The following is a 9624-nucleotide window of genomic DNA, read 5'->3' on the forward strand; positions in this document are numbered from 1 at the left end:
AAGAGGGAGGTAATGGCAAACCACTTCTGAAATCTTGCCAGGAAAACTGGAAGGACCTGTCCAGGAGTCTACTGGCGTCAACTCACTTACAAAAACAAAAACAACAACAACAACAAAAAAAAAATAAACAAACTGCAAGATATATGTTGGATCATCTTTGCAGGTAACATTTAACTAGCTAAGTGGCCCTCTGTCTCACTAACTGGGAGAAGGAAAGCTCCACACATTACTGTGTGTAAACATAAAAACATAAACCATAAACTTAAAACATAAACCATCAAAGTGGCTTCTTCTTTTGCTATGTCAAATATGATAATGTGGAGGCTGTTTTTTCCCACCTGTCCTAAGTTTTGATATTTTTCACAACAAAAATTGTTTCTTGTGAACTTTTACATTTTCCCCAGAATCTCAAGGCAGGAATCTCTCTCTTTTCATTCATGTGAACTTGGTTTAATTGGAATTGTATGATTGGTTAAAAGTTCTATTTATAGGTTGTGATCTAAACACAGACCTTTATATTTTTAGATTTAAGCATTCAATTGATTGCATTTTTCAGTTTATTGTTGCTCTTTGCAATATAATCCCAAGGAGATCATATCATATATAATAATATTATTGATGATCATATCATATAATATATATATATACATATTCATATACATACATATATATATATTTCGCTGATAAAGAAATAAAGGGAGACTAGTATAGATCTATTTCAAGCTATTTAGCTCTCATCAGCTAGCCATACTCCTACTTGGATTCGAACTTGGGCTGCCTGTATTCTAAAGATACGAGTTCCGTATCAGACAAGAAAATATCAAATAGCTTATGAATGAACATTAAGTATTAGAAGTATTATGTTAGCTATAGTGGAGTTAAGGTTTCAGGGGGGGATTTAGTAGTCTGAGGATAGATAGGTTAATTTAGCTCATGATTGTTAATTGAAATACCTTGTATTTTGCTCTGGGAAGTCTGGGGGGGAGGGGAGGGAAAGGGTGGGGGGAATATTGGGGGGGGAAATCCTTTTTTTTCTGTAAAACTTTTCAATAAAAAAAATAAAAATACGAGTTCCAGGTATATTAGTAAAGAAAGAAGCAGACATCCTGCGAGCTCCGGAACTTAAAATTTTTAAATTTTAAAATAATTAAAATTTTATTTTACTAAGCTTTTGTCAGCCATCTGCTGACATCGTCAGAGTATCCATCATACTCTCCATTATACCCTCCATCATCCAGCATGACGACAGCAAAAACAACACAGCTAATTACAAGTGGGAGATGGCTGGAAGGGCCTATTACACGTACAATGGCCAAATTGATTAATGGCATATAAAGGCAGAGATCTCTGTAATGGTAGTTTAATACTCTGACGATGTCAGCAGATGGCTGACGAAAGCTTAGTAAAATAAAATTTTAATTATTTTAAAATTTTAAGCAGGATGTCTGCTTCTTTCTTTACACACACACACACACATACACGAAAAGAAAAGAAAACAAATACTGTACCTTTACAGGGAGGATACATGGGATGAGGGTGTGGCTAACTGATGAGGACTAATAAGTCCAAAATAGATCTATCTTAGTCTCCTTAGTCTCCCAATGGGCAGCAGGGTGCTTGCTGGCTGCCTGAAAAAAAGCCTAGAAACTAGTGGATTGTGATTTCACTGAACTAGGGCTGCATAAAAATCTTGGTTTATGTAGGAAGAACCTGGCTAAAGAGAAATATACATAAAGGCCTACGAAAAGAAAAGAAAAGAAAACATATATATATATATATATATATAAAACACCAGCCTGAAGATGACGAATGAGACTTCATCGAAACATCACCAAGACACTTCCAATTTTACGTGGGAGAAAACCCGGATAACCATATGATATTAAATGTTGACGTTTAGTCTGGCAAGCCTATGTAGATCCATGCAGAAAGAGAACGGTAGAGGTTGATATACTTAAAAATATCTGCACAACACCTATATGCAGTGAATCTATTGTATTCAATGCATATATGTGTTGTACAAATATCTTCATGTTCCCACTAAAGCAAGAAAAGTTACACATAGTAAAGTTCCATACACATGGAATTTTATTACAAAGTCTTCTGGAAACTAAGCATAACCATTTCAATGAACATCTATTGAATGAACCTTGTAGCTGGTATCCTTAAGATTTATATTGACTGTTTCCCTATGACTATCATTAAGTGTTGTACCTTATGATTCTTGACGAATGTATCTTTTCTGTTATGTACACCAAGAGCGTATACACCAAGACTATCCAATCACACTTGGCCAATAAAGAATTCTATTCTATTCTATCTACAGTCTAATATTGGTGTCCCATTATCTTTCTAATTATTCAATAGTTTGCAGTTTTGATTCCCAATGTTGAGGGGTTGTGGGGGAAGAGGTTCTCAGTTGACATGTCTCTTTCTTCCAGTTTGCTACTGCTGAAATGTGTTGTCCATTTGCTTGTCTCATTCTGAATTCAGTAGACATTACCATCAAGAAAGAAGGAAGAAGATATATCCCCATTATTTTTTGTTCTCTCACTGGAGAGGGCAGAAAATCAAAGAGGAACATGAAGGAGAAGGAATATCAGCAAAGCAAACTAAATGTGCTATATCACTAAGAGATAATAGACTAGGTTTTGTTTAATGGCAGTGAGGCAGAAACAGTAGGAGCAGAGTAAGTATCTTGTTGATGGATATGCTTCAACCCTGCATGATTGACAGAAAAGACTGGTGGTCAGTGGTTGCAATAGCTTCATCCTGTAATTTGGGATCAGTTAAACACATATACAAAACAATATGTTTACTTGAAGGCCTTTCAATTATAAGTCCAAAATGATCCAAAATGGTTAGCCTTCAAAGAATGAGAAATGAGGATGGGAGTCAGAGAGAAGAGATAGGCTAAATTTATCTTCCTGATTGTATTTTTGAGAAATCTAATTAAGGACTTTTTGAAATATGTGCATTTATCGGGACAGAAGGTAGAAAAAAATGCAAACCTAAAATTGGTTTTCCGCTACAATTACACCTGTTGAACCAGTTCTCAGAACTTCAAATCCAGTTCTCAAAAAGCAAATTGTGCCCAAAATTAATTATGTAAATAGGAAAACATTTATAACTCATTTTGAATTGCATTATGCAATCCAGACATATATGTTTGAACTTCCATATGCATGTAACCCTCATCTCTTCATGAACTAATACTCATTTGTATTACAATATCTCATGAGATTACCAGAAATACTGGCCTTTGGGTGTGTATCTCATTTATTTATGAATTACTGCATATATAGACAGTAACAATATATAATATGGCAGATTTGTTCCTGATATGCTTCTTCTCACCCCCATGCTCCTATCCTGTAATACCAGCTGCTATAATAACTATGTTCCCTGTGCATTTGTTCAACAGTTGAAATTCATTAGTTGAAATTCCTTTGGGATATTATTGGGATTTCTCCAATAATATGCAAATTGTTTCAAAAGAATACGTTGGTTACTAAATGAATGATCCTAAATCAAGGATTACCTGTATTTATCAAGGTCATGAATCCACAACAGCAGCCTCAAGAGTCTCCCTAGCTTAGCATCCTCTATTTGGATGGATGATAGAGCATTGACATAACTTGCTTTTCAGTGACTCATTCTTCCGATGAGTTGAACTGATATGTTAATTTCCAAGATGTTATCAAAGGCAATTCCATACAAAACCTACAAGTAGACAAGATACTATAACTGAAACTTATAACTGAGATTTATGAGCTTAATTAATGCTCAGGAATGCAGATAACATAAGGGTAATTCTTGGAATTGTTATGAAATTACTATACCTGGACTAATACTTATGCATTCAACATTGCTAATTCCAGCCCTTGCAAAAAGATCAGGTGGAAAAAATGGGTGCAACCGTACTTAATAAATGTTGCTATACAAGTTAAAAACACTGTTTTCAGAATATAACTGGGAAGTTCATTTCTTTGCAATTCTTTGAGTTTTACTTTATCACTCAGAACAAGCTCCCCCAACAAATTCACAAAACAAGTATAGAAAAATCAGATGAAATTGGAAAATTAAGCAAAGCCCGCTATTTTTTTTAAAAAAGTATACAAATTATATAGTAAAAATGAAAAACCATTACATTTAAATTACTGATTAAATTATGTTTTCAACGTGATAAAGGATTTCACATGAAACACTCACAGGTGAATGCTATACATTTCCCCCAACCATTTTCACTTTGATATGCATTTATCCACCTAATTTCATTGTTCACTTTTTACTTATTATAATGTTAATTATCAATTGGGCACCAAGCTAGATTCAACTGTTTACTTCTGACCGATAAGCTCATATGTGATTTGGGGCTAGGACAAATGGATTCACCTTCTGTGTACTGATGGTTGATTGTTAAGAGCCTCAAAGAAAATCTTGCCTTGTTCACTGACAAATGATAAAGTATAAATTGGTACTGTACATGTAGGTCTTCTCTGCAGTAGTATCTGTGCTCTAGAACAGTGGTCCCCAACCTTTTTATCGCCGCGGACCAATCAGCCTTTGATAATTTTACCGTGGCCCGCTGAGCGCGCGCAGGGGTGGGGGCTTTGGGCCACACGTGCGTACCTGCGCGGGGCTCTCTTCCCTGGAGCCTTTGCGCACGGCCCAGGAGCTTTTGCGCACGGCCCAGGAGCTTTTGCGCACAGCCCAGGAGCCTTTGCGCTGCAGCGTTCATGTCCCCCGGCCACTGCGCGGCCCGGTGCCAGGTACTCCACGGCCCGGCACCGGTCCGCGGACCGGGGGTTGGGGACCACTGCTCTAGAATATTCCTTCCACTGAAACCCAGAAGGTCTTACATCTCTTGGATGTCTATTGAAAATCTGACTCTTCACTTGGCCTCTTCTTTCAATGTTGTCTTCGTCTTTCAATGTTGTGAATTTGCTTGGTTTTGCCCTCTTTGCCACACACTACTTTTTAAATTATAGTGTTTTTGATGAGGCTGAGCCCAAGGGCGGGATAAAATGCATCATCAGTTTGGAATCACTACGCTCCCACAAGAGATCTAAGTTCAGCCGCCCATGAATTCCATTGACTTCTATCTAGCGCCAATTTGCCTTGATTTTAGTAGTTCGGATTTTTGTGTGTAGGTAGGTAGACTTAAATGATTTTTAAGTATTTTATTTTTGTATTTTAATACTCTTTAATTTTATACCAATAAACCATCTAGAGATATCATTTCATAGAAAGCAATACATTAAAGTCAATAAATGAACAAAATAATGTTCCATGCATTTGATAATTTATACTTTTCCCAAAGCCTGTGTCATTACACGTCTTCATATTTCGGCTAACATAAGATTCTTTGTAGTTTTTAACACATGGAAAAAAACCTATGGCCTCTATATTCTTTCAAAGGTTTCACTGAGGACAAAGACGTGCCATTATTTATATTACAATTTCAATTCTGGATATTATGAAGGAAGTAGTTCAGTTTCCACCCATGGAGAAGATGAGGAGATAGCTTAACACACCCTATAACTAGCCTTATCCTTGTGAGAAAAAAAAAGGACTATAAGTAGCCTTATCCTTGTGAGTTGAAAAAAAATGTTTGAGTTAAATATGTAATTAAAGTTGGTTTAATTTAGAATGCATGAATGGGTGGATGATTTTGATTGAGGGCTCCAAATTCAAAGCAGGAAGTATCAAATCTGTAGATTGTTCCCTCTGGCCTTTTCCATTTGCTTTTGAAACTGTTTATCAACATTTCTGACACCAGGAAGGCCCAGTACAAGATGTTGGGAAGATTGGACAGAGGCAGGGTGGGCTGCTGGGGGTTCACATAGGTTGATCCTCTAGCTAGGATTCTGCCCAGTTCTGTGAACTCCCAAATCTCATGCCTGGCTGGCCCTGCCCTCCCCTCCCCTCCCCAAAATCTCAATGCGACCCATTTTGGTTGCCAGGTAAGTACAGAGTTCGCACAGAGGCTCTGGGAGAGCAAAAAACGGGCCTCCTAGAAGTTCCAGAAGACTGGAAATGGGCCATTTCCAGCCTCCAGAGGACCTCCGGAAGGCCGGTGGCAGCCGTTTTTGCCTTCCCGGAGGCTCCAGGAAATCCTCCAGAGCCTGGGGAGGGTAAAAAATGGTCCCCTCACCGTGGTGTAGGAGGTCGACTAGGCCATGCCCACCATGGCCACGCCCATCCAGCAATGGGGCAGCGAACTCGTTGCTGAGATTTTTGAAGCTCACTCCTGGACAGAGGTCATGTTCAGATGAATTTAAAATCAAAAGGAGAGCCGCTAGAGGTACATTCCTCCTTCTTGACTTTGATTCCCTCACAATTCTTACAACTGGAAGATGATAGATAATAGGACGGTTGGGAAAGTTCAGGAAAGGGGTATGGAACCCTTTCCTTGCTTTCACCTTTTAATCTGTTGCCAGCACATAATTAGAACACTCAGTTCTTCCAGAACGAAAGTCTTCTGTGGAATGCCGTAGATGATTTTGCCTAGGGAGGAAATCTAATGCAATATTATACAGGTAGTCCTCAACTAACAACCACAACTGAGTCCAAAATTTATGTTGCTAAGCGAGAAATTTGTTAATTGAGTTTCCCCCCATTTTACGACTTTTCATGCTGCATTTGTTAAGTCAAACACTGCAGTTGTTGAATTAGTAACAAAGTTGTTAAGTGAATCTGGCTTCCCCGTTATACTTTGTTTGCCGAAGATTGAAAAAGGTGATCACCTGACACCCCCCCCCCCCCGGACACTGCAACCATCATACATGTGAGTCAGTTGCCAGGTCTCTGAATTTTGATCATGTGACCATGTGGGTGCTGCAATGGTCATATGTGTGAAAAATGGTCATAAGCCACTCTTTTCAGTGTCATCGTAACTTTAAATAGTCATTAAATGTTGTAAGTCAAGGATTACCTGTATATATACCAAGATGTATTTACCTTTATATAACTTTTCTTTTGAAATTATATAAGTTTTCTGCTGTGTGTTTTTTATTAGAAAAAGAGATGGTAAAATAAATAAATAAAGGAAACTTAGAATGGAGGCACGAATGCTTCTTTGATTCTATTTGGATCACTTACTGTACAATGGTTTCAATTCTCCTGAGCAAAATAACATTGAAACAAACAACTCTTATGAGAATCAATTCCTCTCTTTCTCTTTTCCCACTTAAAATGGCTCCATATCTGCTTTTCTACCCACAAAATAAAAGATATTTTCCCATAAATAGAAGAATGACTGTACATGGGGAAAGCGGGGGGGGGGGGAGTATTGCTGATCAAGAAAATAATAAAAAATAAGGGATTAAGTAATCCATCTCTATTTTTTTTTATCTTTCACACAAACAATTTAACCTTCAACTGTGACTTTTTTCCCCCAGTATTCATTGTCCTAAGACATGCATTGTATCACTCTTTCTTACCTAGATTATTAGGAAGCTCTCAGATATGACAATTTCCCCATAAATCTTACCCAGTGATCACACATTATACTGGAAGGATACAGTATTTCCCTTGAAGTCATTAGTCAGGATCTGCTAGAAATGTGATTTCAGCAGAGATGGAATCAGGATTTGGTTTTTGCTCAACCAGAGTTGTGTGCACCATTCAACAAAGCAAAATTTACCCCAGGTATCAAATAAAAATACTAAGGTTGCTGGGAGTTCCTGAGATAAATGAAATCATCTTTCATAGCAACAAATATTATGGTGGTAATAACCCCTGGAGTGCAATTTAATTATTCTGCAACATAGATTTCATTGGCTGTAGGGACTTCAATCATCTAGTGATCCTTGAGTGCCAGCACCATTCTTTCTTTTGTTCTTTTAGAAGAACATTGTATTTTAAAAGTAAAAATAATACAGTGAGCGTATGTCTCTATGGCTTTATACAAAGACAGGAAAAAGAAAGCATGCTCCAGCAAACGGTTTCAGCCCTAGAGGGCTCTGGCAAACATATGCCAACACAGGTACTAATAACATGCTTGGTTCCCTGATCTGGGTAAGGTCCAGCTATAGCAGTATCCCAAAATAGTCTATGAAACAGTATTGCATTTGATTCATAAGCCAAAAAATAAACACAACCCAACCCATTACTGGATATCTGAGAGTCATCAGGCACTAGAATAACACTGGGTTGTTTTTTCTAGGTTTAGAATAAATGTAATTGGGTCATATTATTCTTTTCCTTGCTACCCACGTTGCTGTAAGCCCAAGTATTATAAAGGCAATGAGGGGTATAAACTTTAAATGGAACATTTGAATGCAATGTTCAAGGAAACACGTTGGCTTTACAGTATATCAAGATGCTGAGATATGTTTCCTTAGATCCACATGATTTGGAACACAGCATTTCACAAGTAGAAACAAATGGAAAGACATGTGGTACACACACTAAAAAATAGCCATGTGATTCCAAGCCACCACCACGTGCTAACTGTTCCATCTGCTCCAAAGTATCAACACTTGGAGAGAAACAGGAGAACATTTGAGGCTGAGCAGGAATCCTGCAGAGGCTTCTCAAACTCTCCTGAGCCATTTGTCCCACCTGTTTGATGTGAAAAAACAATCAAGGAAGAGAAGAGGGTCAACTCTGACCTCCAATGTGGGACCTCCATTACTTTACAAATTTCTTACAGTGGGGATTTAGCAAAAGAAAAGCAAACAAGCAGGCAAAATCCTTTGCACCATCTCATAGATATTTTGGCAGGATTTGTATAATTAAAGACAGGACTAAAGGTAACTTATATCTAGGACCAGTTTTCTCATTCTTGCGAATGCAGCAGCTAGAGAATTGGCATCTAAGCGAAATTAAATCTTTCCCTGCTGCCTCTCAGCAAATATTCTTAGAAACTTTTCCCATGAATTCACCCATGTTCAAAGGTGGCCCATCACTAATAAAAGTGCAGAGATGGGGAAGAAGGATGCCTTTCTGACTTCTGATCATTGGTCTTTGAGATTATCCCTGGGTACAGATATGAAAGGAAGGAGCCCTTGATTAAGTCTCTACCTTTGTAGCCTGGATGGATTTTCAATACAGAAGGTAGCAATATTTAGATTATCTGTCTTTTACAGCTACCAGTAACCTATACAAGATTTTCTGTCTTTTCCTCATCCATTTCCTGCTTGCTCGAGCATTCTTGGCCATCTCTGGGTAATATTATCTTACCTGCTAGAGGGCAATTCATCTGACAGAGCTGAAGCTTTCGCCGTCTGGATTAGGAAGCAAAGCCTGTATGAAAGAGAAGAGTGCCAACACAGTTGCAGGTTTCTTTCTCTTACTCTGATGCTGCCTGCGTTTTCCGCCTTCTCCTCTCTCTGTTACTGTGGAGAACAAATGTGACAGGCCACAACGTGCATATCAGGGCTTGGAAGGTTTCCAAGGTGTCCACTTCAGCAACGGCTCCGTTGGATAAGAAAAGTCCTGGGAATCGCTGTGGTTACACTTTATGCCTCAGAGATCCTGCTAGACGGAGCAGGGAAAAGAAAACCCTTTCCACCTAAAACCACAAGTTGACACAGAGCAGAAAGAAGTGACAGGAGAGGAGGGATGAAACCTGAAACAGCCTCCGGTAAGTAAGAACAGCCAGCTCATTCTGAGTGA

At 38.3% G+C, this 9624-nt stretch overlaps 1 protein-coding gene across 2 annotated transcripts in view; it reads right to left on the bottom strand.

Annotated features, from left to right (window-relative positions):
• Positions 1–9300, bottom strand: part of FGF1 (fibroblast growth factor 1) — a 49913-nt gene extending 40613 nt beyond the window's left edge. The window contains exons 1-2 of one of the 2 annotated variants that reach the window (XM_070933935.1): positions 9190–9300; positions 3542–3723 (exon numbers count right to left, since the gene is read on the bottom strand). The gene's annotated coding sequence lies outside the window, so the exon portion shown is untranslated. The remainder of the gene's footprint in view (positions 1–3541; positions 3724–9189) is intronic. The other variant, XM_070933936.1, reaches the window with a different exon arrangement.
• Between the last annotated feature and the right edge of the window lie 324 nt (positions 9301–9624).

This window comes from Pituophis catenifer, unplaced genomic scaffold (assembly GCF_029215685.1).
Source record: "Pituophis catenifer annectens isolate HBS135680 unplaced genomic scaffold, rPitCat1.0.hap2 SCAF_2, whole genome shotgun sequence".
NCBI lineage: Eukaryota > Metazoa > Chordata > Lepidosauria > Squamata > Colubridae > Pituophis > Pituophis catenifer.